The sequence below is a fragment of the Mytilus galloprovincialis genome, chromosome 14 (assembly GCF_965363235.1).
Source record: "Mytilus galloprovincialis chromosome 14, xbMytGall1.hap1.1, whole genome shotgun sequence".
Lineage (NCBI taxonomy): Eukaryota > Metazoa > Mollusca > Bivalvia > Mytilida > Mytilidae > Mytilus > Mytilus galloprovincialis.
Genome location: NC_134851.1, coordinates 11,491,977 through 11,513,081, shown reverse-complemented (window position 1 = coordinate 11,513,081; position 21,105 = coordinate 11,491,977). Strand labels below are relative to the sequence as shown.

Below are 21,105 nucleotides of genomic sequence, written 5' to 3'. Positions count from 1 at the left end.
TTTTGTTTATACACAACTCTGCATAGGATGATCATTTATCTATTTCACACGAATAAGGAATGTATTATACTGTACGACTGCCGAGAAGTTAAATAAAGTTCCCTATACTGGGCGAAATCCTTATTACAGTACACTGCAGTGATCATTTATGCACTATGCTGCAATATATCAGTTAATTACTAGTACTACACTATATACTATATGTCTGCTCTATGGTCGGGTTGTTGTCTCTTTGGCACATTCCCCATTTCCATTCTCAATTTTATACTATACTGCAAGAGAAATTTAAAAACACTATACTGCACGAGAAATGTAAAACATTATACTGCACGAGAAACGTTAAACACGTTACTGCACGATATCAATAAAACACTATACTACACATAAAAAGTAAAACACTATACTGCACGAGAAATGTAATACACCATACTGCACGAGAAATGTAAAACACTATTCGGCACGAGAAATGTAAAACACTATTCGGCACGAGAAATGTAAAACACGTTATTGCACGATATCAGTAAAACAATATACTAAACATGAAATGTAGAACACTATACTGCACGAGAAATATATAACACTATACTACACGAGAAAAAAGTAAAACACTATACTGCACGTTATCAGTAAATCAAAACACCATACTGCACGAGAAATTTAAACCACTATACTGCAAGAGAAATTTAAAACACTATACTGCACGAGAAATGTAAAACATTATTCTGCACAAGAAAAAGTAAAACACTATACTGCACGTTATCAGTAAATCGAAACACTATACTGCACGAGAAGGGTGAAATACTATACTGCATGAGATTAAAAAAAACCACTATACTGCACGATATCAGCAAAACACTATACTGCACAAGAAAAGTAAAATACTATACTGCACGATATCAGCAAAAAACTATACTGCACGTGATCAGTGTTACGCTTTGCTGCACGTGTAACAATACACTATACTGCGCGAGATTAAAGAATGAATAAATTATACATTGTACTGCACGAGGTTAGTTTTGCGCTATACAACACGAGACAGCAATACACTTTACTGCACAAGACAGTAATATACTATACCGTACGCGATCAGTTTTGCTCTATATTGCACGAGACAGCAATACACTATACTACACGAGATCAGTTTTGCTTTATACTGCATGAGACAGCAATGCACTATACTACACGAAACAGCAATATACTATACTGCATGAGACAGCAATGCACTTTACTGCACGAGATCATTTTTTCGCTATACTGCATGAGACAGTAATACACTATACTGCACGATATCAGTTTTGCTCTATACTGCATGAGACAGCAATGCACTATACTGCACGAGACAACACTATACTGCACGAGATCAGTTTTGCTCAATACTGCATGAGACAGCAATACAATATACTGCACTGACCGATATCAGTTTACTTTACGACTATCATACTGCACAATTTTGTTTATACACAACTCTGCATAGGATGATCATTTATCTATTTCACACGGATAAGGAATGTATTATACTGTACGACTGTCGAAAAGTTAAATAAAGTTCCCTATACTGGGCGAAATCCTTATTACAGTACACTGCAGTGATCATTTATGCACTATGCTGCAATATATCAGTTAATTACTAATACTACACTATATACGAGATCATTAATACACTATACTACACGAGATCAGTAATACGCAGTACTGCACAAACAACAATGCGCAAAACTGTGCGTGATCCGTAGTATACTATACTGCGCGAGATCAGTAATACATTATACTGCAAGATATCAGTTATCAACTATTCTGGCTGCGCGAGATTGGTGATACACTATACTAAACCAGATTAGCTATCTAGACATTACATGGTGAGAGCTTTTGCTTCATGTTGAAGGCCTTGTCACGACTTTTATGAGAACTTGCAATAAAAGCTTCGTTTTCGTTGCTTTAATTCGCCCTTGTTAAGAACGTGTATGTATTTTTTTCCTGATTGAATACACCAAATCACCTTTGTCCATGATTTTGTCTATCGAAAAGAGTAGTCTCCCATGTAAAAATTTAAAAAATCATTATTTGAAATAATTGAAAATCGAGCCTTAACCAGTGCAACTAAATAATTAATCTGATGATCGACAAGAACAAATAATATATACTTTTAAGATGTATACCACTTGCTACAACTCACAACGTTCCACATCAATGTAAAATATGCCAGTTCTTGTCCTTTAATGAACATTCAAACTCAATTGAGTTATTATTAACATGTGAAAATTCTAAGATCTGTTTTATTGCTTCTAGAGTCGGTTAGTTATTGTTTAGTGAGACGGAGACGAGATGGTCTCCGAATAAGATATAGAATAAAGACGCAAACATAACATCTTCGATCACAGTCAATTCCAATGCGCCTTGTTACAAAAGCTACCCAATATTCTTTTCACTCAGACTCCAGTTTTTGAAGAACATATTATGTTTTAAGTTTGTTTAAAAGAATACAGATCTATAATGTTCCGAAAAGGGTAAGGCTGCAAATTAAAGTGCTTATAATACAGGTGTCATCTTTATCAATACACAGAATTACCTTTCAATTTTTCCAGGAAAAAAGTTACAAGAGTGTAGTTACAGGACTAATGGTTGTATGTTGTTCTACGTGCGTAAGGTGTAAATCGTTTTTATTATATGTATATATATGTTTTCGAGACAACTTAAATATTCACTCTTATAAAAGTAACAAGTCATCTTTATCAGTACACAAACAGACCTTTCAATTTTTTTAAGAAAAAAGTTACAAATCAGAGTGAAGTTTTAAAACTAGTTGTGCGTGGTGTTATAAGTGCACAATGTCTATATCGATGAGCAAGCGGTTATATATAATTGTTTGTTCTCGAAACAACTGACATATTTCATCATATAATCAACAAGAATGACACCATCCTATTACTTTTCCACCAAAAAGGACCAAATTTATTTCTTGACCAATTAGAAAGGCTCCGTTTAAAGCTTCTTTCAAACAAATGTTGGTCCAAATACTATTTGATCCGGAACAATATCACAATACCTGGCATTTTTTTTTTTAATCATCACTGAATTTGTACTTATATTAGCAACACGACGTAACCCACACGTGGGACACAATATGATGAACCTTAGCAACACGACGTAACCCACACGTGGGACACAATATGATGACCCTTAGCAACACGGCGTAACCCACATGTGGGACACAATATGCTGAACCTTAGCAACACGACGTAACCCACACGTGGGACACAATATGATGACCCTTAGCAACACGACGTAACCCACACGTGGGACACAATATGATGAACCTTAGCAACACGACGTAACCCACACGTGGGACACAATATGATGACCCTTAGCAACACGGCGTAACCCACACGTGGGACACAATATGCTGAACCTTAGCAACACGACGTAACCCACACGTGGGACACAATATGATGACCCTTAGCAACACGGCGTAACCCACACGTGGGACACAATATGATGACCCTTAGCAACACGACGTAACCCACACGTGGGACACAATATGATGACCCTTAGCAACACGACGTAACCCACACGTGGGACACAATATGCTGAACCTTAGCAACACGACGTAACCCACACGTGGGACACAATATGCTGAACCTTAGCAACACGACGTAACCCACACGTGGGACACAATATGATGACCCTTAGCAACACGACGTAACCCACACGTGGGACACAATATGATGACCCTTAGCAACACGACGTAACCCACACGTGGGACACAATATGCTGAACCTTAGCAACACGACGTAACCCACACGTGGGACACAATATGCTGAACCTTAGCAACACGGCGTAACCCACACGTGGGACACAATATGATGACCCTTAGCAACACGACGTAACCCACACGTGGGACACAATATGCTGAACCTTAACAACACGACGTAACCAACACGTGGGACACAATATGATGACCCTTTAATAACACGACGTAACCCACACGTGGGACACAATATGCTGAACCTTAGCAACACGACGTAACCCACACGTGGGACACAATATGATGACCCTTAGCAACACGACGTAACCCACACGTGGGACACAATATGCTGAACCTTAGCAACACGACGTAACCCACACGTGGGACACAATATGATGACCCTTAGCAACACGACGTAACCCACACGTGGGACACAATATGCTGAACCTTAGCAACACGACGTAACCCACAACTGGGACACAATATGCTGAACCTTAGCAACACGACGTAACCCACACGTGGGACACAATATGATGACCCTTAGCAACACGACGTAACCCACACGTGGGACACAATATGCTGAACCTTAGCAACACGACGTAACCCACACGTGGGACACAATATGATGACCCTTAGCAACACGACGTAACCCACACGTGGGACACAATATGCTGAACCTTAGCAATACGACGTAACCCACACGTGGGACACAATATGCTGAACCTTAGCAACACGACGTAACCCACACGTGGGACACAATATGATGACCCTTAGCAACACAACGTAACCCACACGTGGGACACAATATGCTGAACCTTAGCAACACGACGTAACCCACACGTGGGACACAATATGATGACCCTTAGCAACACGACGTAACCCACACGTGGGACACAATATGCTGAACCTTAGCAACACGACGTAACCCACACGTGGGACACAATATGATGACCCTTAGCAACACGACGTAACCCACACGTGGGACACAATGTGATGACCCTTAGCAACACGACGTAACCCACACGTGGGACACAATATGCTGAACCTTAGCAACACGACGTAACCCACACGTGGGACACAATATGATGACCCTTAGCAACACGACGTAACCCACACGTGGGACACAATATGCTGAACCTTAGCAACACGACGTAACCCACACGTGGGACACAATATAATGACCCTGTCGGATCACATGCATTCTACCTTGATTATGGCTTTAGTTGGTTTCTTCTAAATTATTTTGTCGAGCTGGTTTCTCTTTTGTCGTGTATTAGAAGTTTCGATTGAGGACAAGTGAGTTTCGAATAAACAAGAATAATTTTACGGAAAGCGAGTACAGAAAGTGACTATGAGTAATGTAAAGTAAGAATCTAGTGGTTATTTTTTTTTTAATACTATTCAACTAATTTACAGACATGTGATGAGAGTAATTAGCATGTTTTAAAATATCAAATCCACCTGACACATTAATTATCTCCCCTTACAAAACATCAACTATAAGAGTGTGTAAAGAAATAGAGTCATCGTTTTCAGTATACTGCAACTAATATAAATTAATTTCAATTTATGCTATACAACATATGATAAGTTAAACGTAGAATTTTTTTATCGACTTATTTAATTCTTAATTTGTGCAAGATATGATTTCGTGTCACCCTTATTGAAACTTTCAACTGAAATAACTAATTTCCCATTACTATAAAGATTTGAGAACAACGAGAGAGAGAGAGAGAGAGAGCGAGAGCGAGAGCGAGAGCGAGCGAGCGAGCGAGCGAGCACCTTGCTCTCTTACACTGATATAGACGTATATTTTGCTTGTCTTGTTTTGAAGTCATATTTTCTATTGGATTTGGATACCAGCTGGAAATAGTTATATAAAACACTTTCTTAACAGTAATGTAAGTTTAATTACTGACATTTTTGCAAAAATAATGCTTTTATATGATGTTTTGTGAACTTTACTTCTTCATGTTAAAATATTGAGTAAGAAGGGATATTATAATGGAGAAATTTACGTGGAATCCAAATTACCTAGGTGATAAAATGAGAATTTCGTTGATTTGGACCAGAGGTGAATTTGTGAATGTAAACAAAGGCCTAGGTGTAAAACATAAGTCGAGATCAAACAAAGACAGGGACACTAATCGATTAAAAACGTGGCAAGATAAAATAGAGAATTCACCAAACGACGACGATCCCGATACTAGTGATATAGATAGCGATAGTTCAGATGAATTTATGAGTGAATCTAGTAATGAAAATAAGCAAATTGACAAGGTAGATCTCCCGCAAGTAGCCCCCGAAATGGTTCACATTAAACCTGTTACGAAAATTACTCAGCCGGTACGAGTATCTATAAACAAGCCAATCAATAAAGACAATTTATCGCTATTTTGTGCATTTTTCGTTTTATCCTTTTTTGTGATAATTTTTATATCATGCTACTCGCTTGAGATGGAAAAAATATCGCTAGAAACTAAGCAGGCACGTGGCGTTGCTAACGAAATTGACATGAAATTTTCAACGTCGTCATAGGTTAAATAGCGATAAACAGATTATCATTGGTCATCTCAACTCGATTGCCTTTCTCGCTTTCGCCGTTCCGGCTCAATCAAGAAAATCAATCTCGTTGAGATGATCAACGATAATCTATGAGAATCGCCACCTGTAAAAAGAATGTGTCGTAGCTCGATATGTGGAACGAGTACGGAAGTTAAAACAAAGTGTACACACAAATTTAAAGGAATTTCAACGTTCAGAAATCGATGATGAAATCAAAACAGTCGCAGCAAAATCAATACTTACTGGGAACAGTCCGTGTAACGATAGCCACTACCAGAAAATAGTTTATAACAGACGATCAGAAGGTGATTTTGTGTTAGGAAAAGATAAGAAGAGAGAGACAATAGTTGTTTGCAATACAAGAAAACATATAATTCGACATGTCAATCTTGATACAAACAAATCGGAGTATGAAGATATTATGTATAATGGAAATAGATTTAGAGATCTGAGAAAAACGGACGATGAAGAGATTTATTGTTTGGTTTGTCATGGTCCGATATTTGAAAGATACGCGGAAGTTAACAAACTTTGTCCGTGGTGTTCTGTGGAATGAACAGTCGTTGGAAAAAAAACAAGATCCGTTTCATACGTGAATTAACTCTTTCAATATAATTTTTAGGATGTATAAGGTTTTAGGTTTGAACACCAACCTATTTTTATTAGGACTACAATTTAGGTCAATAGAACAGTTGCGTATGCTAACATTTTGTGTTTTTTTTTCTTGTATCTGTTCAACTGCTATTTTATTGTTTTATATATAAAAATTTTAATTTAAAAAAAAAGAAAGAAAGTATATATATATATATATACAATTAGTTTATTATAGAACAGATTAATAAATTAGCTTAAATGTTTTCGATATCAGAAAGACACGCGGCGGATAGCAATATGTGTCCGTGTTGGTTTGTTGAATGAACAGTTATAAAAAAACAAGACCCGGTTAATACTCCCTGTGACTGGCTGCAAGTGCATTTTTAGGTCTTAGAGCTGCACATTTTCCTAGGCTGACATGCTTTGCATGATTTTCTGCCAGATATTTTGAATGAGCTGTTTTCACGGAAGTTTGCATACCATACCCAGGGTCATCTTTGGTAGCAAATCTTTTTTGAGGTAGTATCCTTGCGGTTTCTTCTCTTTTTAAAAGTTCGGTTTACCCTCTTTACCCACTGTGGTACCTTTCTGTTTCCCCATCTCTGAAATAACTCTGGTGGCTATTCTAATATTAAGTGTCAATGTTTTACTAAAAAATCTTTTGCTTTCATGAAAAGGGACTTTGCAATTGTTTTGTGGGAAATGTTGCCTTTTGAAGATGACTTGATGTCTGTAGGCATGCCATATAATCTCATCTTACCAGATTTGATACCTTTTTTCCATAGATCTTCTCTACATTGGTGTGGCGTTTTCAACTAAATCCTTTACAATTTTGGCAAATGTTACAGGTGTATTTAATGCAATGAAGTCCTTATCTTATTTGTAACATTCCATTGAGTTTGTTTTGAATTGAAAGCAATAGCTTGCTGATCTTGCATAAGTTTACCTTTGTTATTGATGTTTGAATCAGCATCTTCCATTTTGTTTGCTATTTGCAGCTTTCATTTCTCTGTCTTTTTTCCGGATCCACATTATTTTCTGATATGACATATAACTCCTTTCCATTTTTTTTATCTGTTTCTGTAACTTTGTTCTTTGGTGTCCAGTTTACACTCTCTGATTTCGTTCTATGTACTGAGTTTTCCTTTCCCTTGTTGTTCTAATTGTTGATGTTTTTATTATTTTGCTTCACCAGATGTTTTTTTTTTCTTCAATTCTTTCTTTTTCTGTATTCTTGTTTGTCCTTTCACGTTGTATTTTCAGACATTCTGAAAAATTTAGAGTTTTTTCCTATATTGAGCAGAATTACTTTTAACTTGATCCCAATGTCAAAGAACTACCTAAAATATATGCAGGTGTAGAATGTTGGTCATTGATCTAGAGTTGTCTCATTGGCAATCACACTACATCTTATTTTCATATATATATGTGTAGAACGTGGTTTCATCTCATCAATCAATCAACCCTTCAACTTTATTTTATTTCAGGCATTTCGGGACCAAACATTTTAATTAAGTATTCGAAATTGCCTTGAAGGCTTCATATATTTTTTTATTATATTTAAATATTGTTCCCCTTCCCAAGTTTCTGTCAAATGGTATCCAACTGTCCAATGCAGGGTATTTACATTATTATTATTGCGCACATCCCATTTACGTTCAGATTGTTTAAAGTACCATCAAATTTGTCAATGGTGAATATCGTTTTGACCATTTATTTCTTTAAGTCTGTTAGAAAAAAATTACCGTCTGTCATATTATATAACGATAGGAATAGAATTTCTGTCAAATTTTGACGAATGAATGTGTAATGTCCGTCAAAATTTGACGACTTCAATCACAAATATTTATCCATGTGCTTTCGAGTCAAATTTTGCGCGTTTACTGGTGTTTATTTCTTTAAAATAGGTACAGGATGGTGTGTGTAAAATTATCGGTTATAGGCACTGTTAGAAATTACATTTTTGATAAAAAAAATTTCAAGCGTCATTATTTGCTAACGTTATTGATTGGTATACATGAGAAGACATATACTATAACCGTGAATAGTCGTAATTCCAATAGTTACAGACAGTTGTAGACTTCAAATACGACCTCATAAATTACCGTAGCGCAAGTCCGTCAAATTTGTTGCGAACGTAACATAATTTTATCTAATAAATGGCAAAAAATTAACTCATATTCTTTTAAAAATTATTTGTTATTCTTAAATGTTTCACAAACAAATCCTCCAACATTCCGGGAATGATTTTGGAATTCGAATTAGTCGATTACAGCCCATTTAGATATATGACAGACACTTGTGCACTTTTAAATGGAAGATGTCTTCTACCAATGTCGTATCTACCTTACCTAATGAAGTAGAGTCACAATTTTCATGGGTTTCTACATCACTTGCCAAAGTAGTCTCTTTTGATGCAGCAACCTCGTGAATGTTATTGCTTTCCTCAAAGGCCATTGTGGTGTTATGGTAGTCATGGGGCAATACGAATACTAAATAGCTACAAAACGTAATATTAAAACTTTACTCAGCAACCGTTTTTGCATCGCAGGTGATAATCAGCTAAAACGGCGCCCAATGAGAATCGGAAATGACAACAATTCTTATAAAAAATATCAGTATTCAAAATCGTGAAAAAAATGGCTAAAATGTTTTCCGAATGATGAACAGGGTTCTAGGAAATATGTAAACACACCTTTATTATGTCAGTTTCTATTTATTTTTTGCTACAAAGGATTCCCCCGTCTGAACATGAAAAGCGGGGGTTATAAAAAGGGTGTTTTTTAACAAATAAATAACCAAAAACGGATACTTACTGAACTACATGTTGTCAACAATTTATTGATTTTTGTCCGTTAAAAAAACACGATGACGTCATCGGATTGACCACGACGTTTCACGGATAACATGCAATTGACGGTAACTGCTTGTCGACCAGTATCGTTCAACTGTTCATTGCAAAACTTGATTATTTTTGCGCATCCTCATTTTGGATTTTCTGCTTTTAATTTGCAAAATGATACTTCCTATGCATATTCCCTCCAAAACGCTTCTGGATTAGGATCCTTTGAATCTGGTATCTTCTTTTTCTTTGCTAATACAAAACCTCCATCTGGAATGGTGTTCATGGGTTCCGCCATCTTCAAACTGGGCGAAGGACAGATTCTTGGATCAAATCGGGAATTGCGATAAAGTGTATCATTGTATGACGTATGCTGACGTAAAAAGTTCAAGCGGAACAGATTTCCAAATACCTAGATTGCGATAAGGTGTATGAGACAACTATCCACCATAATTCACATGACTTAGATTAAAGACATTATAGGTCACTGTACGGCTTTCAACACTAAAAAACCCATACCATATAGTTCACTTTAAAAGGCTGTCTTTTTTCTCAAGACAATTGAAACAAAACATCTAACCGCCTACATTAAATACATATTATGAAAAACAAATATGATAGACTTAAACCAGCAACAACTATTGCAATAAGCATGACTCAATACCCTTTTTCCGAGGCACACAAACAAGTTACAAAAACACTAATGTAAGCACCATGTGAATATGGCGATTTTTTTCTAGTAAAATCAGTGTATATATTTACGTGCAAAACAGTGGTTTAAATTTCACGTAACATCTCTATGAACATTATAAGGACTATGTTAGAATTCAATACAAGCAAGATAATAAAAACGGTTGCTAAAAATTATATTTATTGATTCGTACACACAATGTACATACAATGTATTTTTTATTTTTTAACAGGAGCTAAAGTTTAATATGCAGAATCAGGAAAAATTGTGTTTTGAAGTAAGATTTTCATTACGAATGACTGTTATTTCATATTTGATTCAAATATTTAGTATAAACAATACATAACATTCAAGATTAAACGCAAACAATACAGAAATGATATCTTGATAATTGAATACATTATTTCTTTTGTGACAAAATAGAAACAAGTTGTTTACTTTAATCATTTCTTTATTCAAATAGGGTATTTTCATTAACAACGTATGTGCTTTCTTTTGAAGTGCTTTCCTTTGATATACAGTAATGCTTTCATCAGTTAATTCTCACATATGTCACCAGTAGAAACAGTTGGGACAATCTTAAATCATGTCTAAAATCGCCTTCTAATTGAATTGCTTTTAATATAACAATGACATACCTGCCAAGTTTTCAAAATTCCCATGGGGGTTTTACGTGCAAAATGGCTCCCATAGTCCCACAAAACCTTCAAGGGGGCCTTCAAATACATGTTAATGTTGTTTTTTGGCTTCTCCTTACTTTAACAAGCCTATAGTCATTGTAAAATCCATTGTTTTGTTGACAAATTTGCTCTTTCAAAATTTCCATTTTGGAGCCTCCATGGGGAAATCCCCCGCAAATAGTGACAGTTGGCAGGTATGCAATGAGTTGATAAACAAATTATGATAAACAATGTTTTTCATTTTAAAATATTAGTAGTCAGTTAGAAAACTATACGTAATATGCTGATACGTGATAATCCAAACGATGGGGTCTAATTTCTATATTTTGCAGAAGTTTGCAAAAAACGGCCCAATTTGGTAAAAAACATAAACCTTTTTTCAAGAAGTACACTCTAAACGGATGCCACACTTTACTCCAAAACATATAGATACACTATAATTAAATGAAAATAAAAAAAAAAACATATTAGACCAACAAAGGCTAGAGGTTTCTGATTTTTGACAAGTTTCAATATGCAGGTTTACAATTTGGAAGTGACGCAGATTCTTATGAATGTTTACATACAGAGTTACTGTTATTCCATATTTAATTCAAATATTTATCATAAACAATACATAATATAACATTCAAGATTAAGGGCATACAATACAGAAAAGATATCTGGATATTTGATTTTTTTTTTTTGTGACAAAATAGAAAGTTGTTTATTTAAGTCAATTTATTTGTCCAACAGTGTGCTTTCATAAACAACACATGTGCTTTCCTTTGAAGTACATTGACGCTTTCATCCGCTTATTCTCACATATGTCACCCGTATCAACAGTTGGGATAATCTTAAATCATGTCTAAAATCGCCTTCTTTTTACTTTTTAAATTGCTTTAAATATTACAATGATCAGATATCATAAAAAATGTTTTACATTTTAAAATATTAGTAGTCAATCATGTTGCTCACTTTTACTGACATATACATAAATATTTTAAACTATGATCTATGATGAGTTAATTTACGTAATATGATGGTACATTTTGATTGTCATACAGAAGGATCCGAACGAATGGGTATTTTGTCTAAAATGCTTTGCAGGAAGTTGGCAAAAACGGCCAAAATACTCCAAAAAAATAAACTATAACTGAAGGAAAAAAATAAAAATAAAACCAGACCAATAAAGGCTAGGGTTTTCTGATTTATGACTGGCGCAAAAAAAAAAAAACCGGCAAGGGTTAAACATGTTTTGTGAGATCTGAACCCGCCCTCTATAACTCTAGCAAATGTAAAACATACAACAAACAGCAATGCACTCTGAGTTCGAAAGAATTCAGAGTCCAATATCAGAATATGTAAAAGAAGAAACTAAACAAAATGACAATGATAGAGACAATTAACATAGAAATACTAGCGAATTTTTTATATTTTACAAGTAAGGACGCAACACATCATCTGCCAATCTGTTATTTATAGGCCGTTGTAGTCTCTTTTTCAAAACAAGAATAAGCATATGTTTGGAAATCAGAGATTTTGTTTCCTTCCTTATACTAAACACTGTTTTGTAAGATTAATTTAGTAATAGACGAAATAACCTTCCCTTGGTTTAATATATAATTCCCATGACAATCTCATGATAATCAAAACGTTAGTATTGGTTTCCATATCTTTTAAATCCATGATGTGTTTTACCTGAATTAAAATATCCGTGTCTCCAAAACAAAGTGCGATAACAAGTATATCAAACTCGAAAGGAAATTCACAATAAGAAAAAAAACAAGTTTAATCCCCCATTTTCATCGGCCATTGCTAGTTTTATGTAAAGAGTATGGCGGAAATTTCTCTTCGTTCCGTTTTTCATATATTGTGAATAAATTTATTTTCGTGATAACTAATTTTTCTGTCGGCTTAAGGAAAAATGATATGTTCGCGGATAAATTTGATGGTCTTTGCCGTATTTTACACAAAAGCCTATAGATAATTTGAAATTTGCCAACCATTTAATTTCTTGATTTACTTGTACCCACGAAATGCTCGACAATTGGTATATAACGAATAATAATGTAGTTAAACAATTGGTCTTGTAAATTTTTTTTTAACTATCCTGAATTTACCTTTGTGTTTGGTTACTTTAATTTTTGGTTAGTGTTATTTGCCTGTGCATCGTGTTTATGTGCTTATTTGGTGTTTTCTTTGTTATAGCACTTATAGCGGTTCACCATCTTATCTGCTTTAAAGCCAAAGATACCAGGTTCGATTAAACTGGTATGCGTAACATTGTAGATGAATATGGGATGCATACAATTTGCAAGATAACTGAAATAATTTTATGATAAAATTATGCTTGACACAACAAAAACGTATAAAACTATCCGTGTTTTATTCATCATTTAGAAGTTTTTATCACACTTTAAAATGTAAACAAACAAATGGTAAAATTGATATCGTAATAAAAATAGTCGCATGTTAGTTGAGGCACATAGTTCCAGTGCACTATGCAATGATGGTTAACGTTAACAATACAGAGTGAATGTTATGAATATCGACAACAGTAGATCATGTATAATGCATATTATTTCGAGACTTGATTTGTTTTCTCTGTTATATAAAAAGGTGTTTTACTTTTTCGAAAACTAAGGATTCTCTAATGCCAGGCATAAATTACCTTAGCCGTGTTTGGAACAACCTTTTGCAATTTTGGTATCTTGATGCTCTTCACCTTTGTACATGTTTGGCTTTATAGCTGTTTTGATATTAGTGTCATTGATGAGTCTTATGTAGACGAACGGCGCGTCTGGCGTACTTAATTAAATTCTTGTACCTTTGATTAGTGTTAACCCATTCGTTTGATGTGTTATATAATGTGGTTTTGCCGTTTTCTCAGGGACTCATCGATTAGAATATTCATCGGTATTTTTTGTTATTTATCTTTTTCTAACTTTTTTTTCTTCTATTATTATTATTAAGCAGCGTATACCATGTTTAGAGTCTTTGAAGTTTAGATCAAAAGCATGTTTAGAGTATGCTGTGACGTACATACAACTGAAGAAAGCTGAATAATCAAAAAATGAGAAAAACATCATCTGTTACAAACCATTAGTACACAGCATGTAAATCCTTCTGTTACGTTTATATGATATAAAATAGGAGACACCACCTACAGATCATCATCATGGCCATTGGTTTGCTCTCATACACTAGGTAAGTGATCATACATTTTCTTAGAAACAAATAATATAAAGACGTTACTATAACAAATAGTATACAGACGTTTCTTAACAAAAAACTTCCTGATATATTCTCAAGGTGCCGACCACCTTAACTTTAATCAATTAGTTTCGTTTAATTTCGTAAAATAAAGAAAAAAAATTCTTTGACCCCTTTACAAAATAAAAAAAAAAACCTTTAACCACACACTTCGTCGGAAAAATTTCATTGGATATGTTTAAAATTTGACAAATACTAATTTTGATCAGTGAGAAGTTTGATTTTTAAGTTTGTGTTGTTTCTTATTTATTATTTATAACTGCATGTTGATGTAAATGTCTTGGTTTTACGAGTCTTTGTTTACTCGTTGGTTTTGATTGTTATTGTCTTCTTAACATTAGAACATAGATAAAACGTTAAACTGATTTGTACAGAGTTATCTTCCGGTAGTCTTCTTCTTCTCTAGTTACTCTCCGGCGCATGCCTGTATGATTTTGTTCTGAGTTAATTTAAAATTTTCTTTTATTAATTCATGAAATTTACAATGTTTTTAATTTTAATTTGTACCTCTTTTTATATATATATATATATATATATATATATATTGTTTACAAGAATTGTAGTTTATGTGAGCTAATGTTTTAAGGAGCACTTCCTGAGTAAGTGCATCCTTAAAGTTGTCTGTAGAGGTTTGATAATTTGTTCCAATCTTTGACTGTCTGGTTGAAGAACGAAAAACTAAAGCTGTCTTTGTTACATTGACGCTTTCTGTAAATTTGTTGATTGGTAGATCTTGTTAAGGATGTACTTAGGTGAGGTTAGGTGAAAATTAATAAATTAAGAATTGAAAATTGAAACTATAAGCTGGTAGAGCATTCTTTAAGAATAAAAATGAGCTAAAAATATTGATAGGTCATTGACCTCCTTTTCAAGGTATTTGAGATTTTAAATATGGCGGGAAAAGGCGGACTCGGATTTTTACCTTATGTTTGCATTGGTATTTTTTGGGTCCCAAAACAAAAGAAAGAAAATTAAGAATGTTCTAAAATTTGGGTAAATGACCTTTCATGAGCTACTTAGTCTTATATGGAAAAATAAATGGGTGTTATGGGGCAAAATATTTTGCCGTGTTTTGTATGGAAAAACACCAAGGAGTCCGAAAATTTGACACAAATTCCAAAACCACATCCTTAAGACTGGCTTTTTATGATTATATCGTGTGTTGGTACTGTAATTTTATTGTTGATAACAGTATGGAACATTTGGAGTAATGTAAGGATATTATTACATTGATACAAGTGGATTATCCGATTTATCAAATTGAGATAGTTAAAATTTATAATTTAACTATCGAGATCGGATAAGTCCGATAATCCACGCGTTACTATGTAATAATCTGTTTCTCTATTGATTAAAAGATAAATTTTCTTCTTTTCTAAACCAAAATCCCCTTCGAGTGCCTTCCACTTTCCACGAAGTTGTCAATTTCATTTACACCTGTTAGAACATTTTGATCAATTAAGGGAGCTGAGAAAGGTTATGAACCTTTGACTCAGCCAATCATCTGCTGGGATCACCGGCAACCACACGTTGGTTAAATTTTTGTATACAATTGGTTCGGAAAGGAATATATTCCCTAGCATTAGAGAAATGTATTTAAGGTGGCTCACCCCAATAAGGACCCCCGGTAGAAATTTTTTATTTTCACGTATTTTGTAGATCTTTTTATACTGAATCCAAAAATGCAAAGAAAAAAGGGGGTCACCAGGCTCGTTTTCCCCTCAAATTGAAGCGAAATGTGCGATTTTGACCCTATTTCCAAACATGCCCACCCTTTCAACAATAACGGTTACATCAAATTCAAAGACTTTTAAAACCAAGTCAGTATGATTTTTATGTGAAAAAACATTAGAATTTGAAATGTAAACCTTTGACTTGGTTGTTTTTGACTTAAAAATCCTTTTATTTTCAGATTAATGTCTAAATTTTGCATTTTCTAATTTCAGTTTAAGGCAAAAAATATTGGTTTAATCGATTTTTCGTAAAATTTCCCCGGTAGATTTTTTTTAAAAACAGATATGTCAAAGCTATGAACTTTTCGAACATTTTAAGGTAAAATAAAATGGGGGTCACCAGGCTTTTAAAAAAGTTACGAGCTTTTGTTTAACCCCTCTACCCCATAAGATCTGATTTCAATGCACTCCATTAATTACTTAATTGTGAATTCTTTATTGATGGCTTTAATAAAATAATGTTTGTAATTATATCAATAAACGATGACTGAATATAAATGTGGTAATCGTATTACTGTTTGTTATCAAAAAGCGAAATTTTGATTAATTTGGTGAAATACGGTAATTTTGTCTGGCGCGAGTTGCTTCCCTCTAATTTGGCGCCATTATCGGACCAGAGGAATTTCAAGGTCGCCATTGCCGAGCAGCATACTATATTGATGAATACGACCATGTGCATGCAGAACAGACATTGTGGCGAATATACAACGATGAAGGTAGAGTTAGTACATAAGAAAATATAGATTTCGATATATTAGGCAGCCAAATGTTATCAGTATAACGAAAAATACAAACTTGGGGGTTGTCTCAAAATACTCGCTACTGATGAAAATCACTGCGGCTGAAACCTTGCATGGGCTCAATTTCTGTTCCATGTTTAATGTTATAGATCGTTATAGCTAGTATCTTATTTATGTGTTTATTTTACCCTTTACAGACAAGTTGTAAACATGTCTGGCCAGTTTTAGAAAATATCCGTGTGCAAACGGTCGAAGAGGAAGGGATGACATCTTCTATGAAGCACCACAACTGTCATTTTTACGCTACCGTTAGTGTCAATGAATTAGTCTTTTTTAATCATCATTTGTAATATCTAATTTCTTAGCCAAGTCAGGGTCATATGTATGTGGGGTACCCCATAACTTCCCTCGGAACAGTTTCTACTCCTTAGACTTAGCCCTAACTATATTTCCCTTCCCTTAATTTTACCCTAAACCCCCCCCCCTCTTTACTTCCATCTCCTTGCTCCAAGACAAAATAGAAATGACTAAATATATTTCCAAAATACCCCCCTTTTCTCTAATCCCTCATTTCCTGGATAAGTTTTACTCAGTATTTTGAGTTCATTTCCAGTACTATACAGATACAGATACAGATTCCCCTTTCTCCTTATCCCTGTCCACCCCTCAATTAAGGTCCTCAAGGGGTTTGATTGACTTGTTTATTTTCTTGAGAATATGATATAATTGGCCTAATTTGTAAATGATAAACCCTACACCATATTGAAGGATTCGTCTTGATCAACCACAATTTGTTTACCATAACACCCCCCCCCCCCTTTTCCCTAATTCTGTTCGGTATACAAAAATGTCTTAAGGTCTAGTAATAGAAGTATCAGGGTTAAACATGTACAGAGTGTGGCCATAAGTATTTGTCACTTGAGATTTTTAGCTGTTCATGTATATTGTATATAAAACTACATTTTTTTTTTAAATATTTTGGATTGATTTTAAGCATCCTGGTACCAATAGAAGCAGTATTATCACAGGTTTATTTTTTTGGTTATATTTTTTTGTGTCTCATTTTCATTATTTTCTGTTCAGAAATTCGATATATATTCAACCAAATTAAATTATAAAAAATATTTTATGTGTTCTCAAGGGAAAACAAAAACACATGAAAACGAACCTATTATCAAATAAACACATATTAATTTATACCATTCTACTTCATTTAAGGTTACCCTTGCATTGTCAGTCTTATCAAACTTGCATGTACCTCCCAAATTAGGTTTCTGTTCTCCAACTTGAGTTTGCCTCTACCAATGTTATGAAACTAATAAACAATTAATGCATATATATGATACTACAAACAAACAAACATGAAGTTTGAATTTTTGGTGGGGTCGCTTTTACTGTTCTGGAGTTATGCCCCTTTACAAATTAAAAAAATGCTGAATTTTTGTTCCTTTCATTAACACAAGTTCGCTTCATCCAAATGTTCTGAAACTTATATGCAATGCTTACTACAACAACACTCAGATCAAGTACAAATTTGGGTGGTGTCACTCATTTCATTCTTTATATGCAAGCGGCAGCTCATCTGTGTCCCATGGACACATTACCCATCATGGCCATTATGAACTAATCTACATCTATATGCTTTTGAATGTCAATAATTGTTGATTTTCTGACAGAAATACTCTGATATTTAATTTCAGGCTGCAAGTACATTTGTACATGTACATTGCAAATGGAAGGAGTGATCTTGGAATGTTCAACTTTACTTGGAAACTATTGGCAAAGTACTGACAGAATTTCATGAGAAGCCAGTATCATATTCTAGTCTTGCAACCGGAAACTATGCATAAAGTGCTGAAACTTAAGAACAACATTCTACATGTATATATGCAATATGTGTTGCCACAATCCACTTAAGGAGCTAAGATCAATTATAAATTGGAACTACATGTATATGCTTTAGGGCTGTCAAAATCCTTTAAAAAAATCCAATCAAAAGGACCTACTTCACCTATATATATTGCTACCTGTCACAATGATGAATACAGATCATATATATGAGTCTTATAAAAAAAACAGTGAAGGAGAATAAAAATAATGAAAATATAGAGCTGATCAGCTAATGATTGTACATGTACATGATGTATAAATGGCAACAATTCTTATACATGTATACTAGTACATTGAAATTAATTATATTAATAAATGTTTTATATATTTGATCTCATATATATATAGATATTAGAGGAATAAAATCAATCACGTTTCAAAAATTTGATTTAGTTGAGGCTTTTTTTACGCTCGTTTTCAGGACATATTATGGTATACCATTGACTGTCCATCGTCAACATGTCGGACATATACTCAAAAATAATAAATACTAAAAGGTACATGTAGTAGATAAACTATTTGCGTGCAATAATTTACAATTCTGTCTGGCAATGTCATTGGCCACATAATCACTTGTATGGTTCATTGGTCAACAGTAAGTCCTCTTTTAATATGCTATATTGTGAAATAAATATGTCATCTTCATGTATATTTGGTGTATGAAATGATTATTAAATGTATTATAACAAATTAAAATATCAAATAAGAGGATGTGATATGATTGTAAATGAGACACAAGAGACCAAATAACACAGAAATAACTATACATGTAGGTCACCATATGGACTTCAACAATGAGTAAAACCTATTCTGCATAGTTGGTTTTAAAGGCCTTGAAATGACAAATGAACAATTTAAAACATTTCAAATGAGAAAACTATTGGGTGATTTATGTAAAAAAAGAATGAATGAAAAACAAATATGTCTGTCTTGCAGGGTTTATCTGAACTTAAACTCATTTTCATGGACTTGTCTGTTTCTTGAATTCTAAATATGTTTCAAAATATTTGGTTGATGGGATGATTGTTACAAAGTCCGACATAGGGTGCAGGCTCATTGGTTGATTATATTGTGAATAACTGAAGCCGGTCCTGCTTTGGCAGTCAGTCCCCACATTAATTGCCACTGGAGAAATAAAATAACTAAGGAAAAAAAAATTGAATCGGGATAATTTTCTGTCGATATGCAAATCTACATAGTATGTCTTTATTATCTAAAAAGGTTTCATGAAATTCTGTTGTGCGGTTTGAGAGGAGTTGCAATGACAAACTGTTGCAGTAGTATATTGAAGCAAATAAGTTCAAAGGGCCTTACTCCTAGAAAAAAAAAATGTGTACATCTAAATAGTATGTCCTTATCTAAAAAGGTTTCATAAAATTCTATTGTGCGGTTTGAGAGGAGTTACAAGGACAAACATGCAGTAGTATAGTGAAGCAAATAAGTTCAAAGGGGCATAACTCCTAGAAAAAATTTGACTTGTAAATTCCTATCGATATGCACATCTGCATAGTATGTCCTTATCATCTAAAAAGGTTTCATGAAATTTTGTTGGGCGGTTTGAGAGTTGTGATCACAAGAAACAAGACTGATAGACTGGCTGATGGACGGACGGACGGGTCAAAAACGTTATACCCTATGCCACTTCGTTGCATAGGGTGTAAAAATAGGAAGATTGGGTATCATTGTTTATGAGGCAACTCTTCACCAGAGACCAATTTACAAAGAAGATAACAATTATGTCCCCGTACGGACTTCAACAATTACTATAAACTGATATACCACACAGTCAAACAAATAAAAGTCCCAGAAATTACGTTTTTTTTATATGATTGCACATAATGAAAATTTAATTTGCATACTGAATGATCACTGGCAAATATTTCAAGCATAATACGGATGAGAACATGCAAATAAGTATCAATTATGAAAGTTATGCAAAGTAAGAGGAGCTAGATATATGGACTGCCATTAGAAAATGAATGGACAATTATGATTGGTGCATGTATAGGCAAAATTCCCCCTTTTTACTCTACGAGGCTTCGTATGTATATATCCAGCTGTTTGAACACCCTGTATAATCAAGGGATCATCTGTCAGATCAGTCATATTTCTATGTTAAAAACACGATATGAAAATAAGCAGATGTGATATGATTGCCAATGAAACAACTATCCACCAAAGTTCAAATTTAAAATTCAATATTATAAATAAAAAAACAATATCTCCTTTTATCATCACGCATAGATCGATGATTAGTTATGCATTTCTTTGCCACGGTAAGATCAAATCAGTGTTCAAAAACAAAATTGTCATTCACATTTTTTTGCCGCAATGACATCACTCGACTATATTTTTTTTAATCAAGAACTTTCC

The 21,105-nt window shown here is 34.1% G+C and overlaps 1 long non-coding RNA gene across 1 annotated transcript; it reads left to right on the top strand.

Annotated features, from left to right (window-relative positions):
- Window positions 1-15,969: 15,969 nt before the first annotated feature.
- On the top strand, window positions 15,970-19,381 carry LOC143059009 (uncharacterized). The gene is made up of 2 exons (XR_012973337.1): window positions 15,970-16,818; window positions 18,543-19,381. It is a non-coding gene; the product is annotated as an uncharacterized LOC143059009 (long non-coding RNA).
- Window positions 19,382-21,105: the final 1,724 nt, after the last annotated feature.